Source organism: Chelonoidis abingdonii, chromosome 7, assembly GCF_003597395.2.
Source record: "Chelonoidis abingdonii isolate Lonesome George chromosome 7, CheloAbing_2.0, whole genome shotgun sequence".
NCBI lineage: Eukaryota > Metazoa > Chordata > Testudines > Testudinidae > Chelonoidis > Chelonoidis abingdonii.
This window is the reverse complement of record NC_133775.1, coordinates 108,883,261-108,885,039: the sequence shown is the minus strand read 5'-3', so window position 1 is coordinate 108,885,039 and position 1,779 is coordinate 108,883,261.

Sequence of the window (1,779 nt, the reverse complement as noted above, 5' to 3'; positions counted from 1 at the left end):
ATGGCTCATTTTCAATCCAGCTCTATTCTAGATGCTACTATAATAATAACAACAGTAAGCCCCTCAGTTTCACAGGACAGAGGTTTTTATTCCTGAAAATCTCTAGGTGATGGCAAGGGGGAACCTGGTAATTTTCAACAAATATGTGAGGAATATTAATTATCATTAACAGTTCTTGGGATATGTCAACCGTGGTCCATCAGTCTAGTATCCCTTCCTTCAGAGTAACACTGGCACAGAACTAGAGTGCCAAGAAACGTGAAATTCCCCAGGCCTGGAGATTTTTGTGATAATGCAAAACTGCTCAAGCTCACTGATAAAAATTCACTGATGGGTGTGATCCTTTTGTGTGACACTTGACTCCATTCCAAGCAACACTGGGCCTGGTTTTGGTCTTTTTCTAAACCACACTCAGCTTGGTGCTTCCCACTGAGTTTCACTGTGTGTTTCTGTGACACGTTCACATACAAGTAACTCAAGGCTTGTGAATCAGACTTATACTAATTGGGACTGATGGAAAGGCTGGCATGAACTTCTGCCACCCAGCCTCTTGGCTTTGCACAGCTCTGATAGGGCCTCAACAGTCATGACACATAAGTCCAGAGGTGCCTGTGAATGGTTGAGCCTAAAAAGCTTCATTTTGGGTAAGCATTCAGAGTTCAGGTGCCGATTTCAACGTCTTTACTTTGCAAAGCTGGCTGTACGTGTCATGAGTTTGGTCCTCACCAGATTCCCAGAACTTCCAGAGTTGGCAATACCATAATGATTAGGCAAAGGTCCAGTCTTGCACATAATTTTCAGTTGACTTGTCCCTTCCTAGCACAGCTTTTCACATTTACATATCTGTCTGAGGCTTTTTCATTGTTGTAAGTTTTTAGCCGATTTGAACCCTGACTTGTCTTTTTAATCTTCTCCAATCATGCAACTGCTATGAGCATTAATTATCCCTCTAACACACTCCACTCTGTAAGAGCAACACATACTTTAAGCATTTGGTAAAAGAGGTATATGCTTAAGAGGTGAGAGACTGGGTGTAGAATGGACTGAATATAAGGCTGAGAGCCAGAACTCCCAAATTCTAATCCTGGACCTGCCTGTAACTCTTTGGCCTTAAGCAAGTCCAGATTCTGGAACCCTCACTCACTCTGAGATATTATTTATTTACCATTTATATTTCAGTAGAACCTAGAGGCCTCAACTGAGATCAGAGTTCCATTGTGCTGCGCACAGTATATACATATAGTGAGAAGCAGGTCATGCCCTGAACATCTCGTGCACTAAATAGACAAGACAGATGCAGGGTGGAAGGGAAAACACAGAGGTCAAGAGACTTACAAAGGTTACTCAGCAGTTCAGGGCCAGGAATAGATCCTAGGACTTGAGTCCAGTGCCCTCTCCACTAGGCTACATTACCTCTCAAATCCATGGAAGGATTCAAAAAGTAAAGTACTGCTGGATGCTGGTAAGTGTGGCAGAATCTGGCCCTATAAACTTCCATGTCTCAGTATTCCCATCTGTAAAATGGAGCTAACACTCCTCCACCTCTGAGTGGGGATTGTGAGTACAAACTAGTTAATATTTGTGCTGTGCTTTATATGTAACCCTTCTGCCCCTCTGAGTTGGCAGCAACAAGGGCAGGGTTCAGTATCCAGGGATTCCGTTTCAGTAACACAATGCATAACCGGCTCGAGCCCCCACCCAGTGTCCTGGGACACTTACATACCATACCCCCCTGGGCGCCTCTAGGAGGCAATACTTCCCCTCTCGCAAGCACGGAGT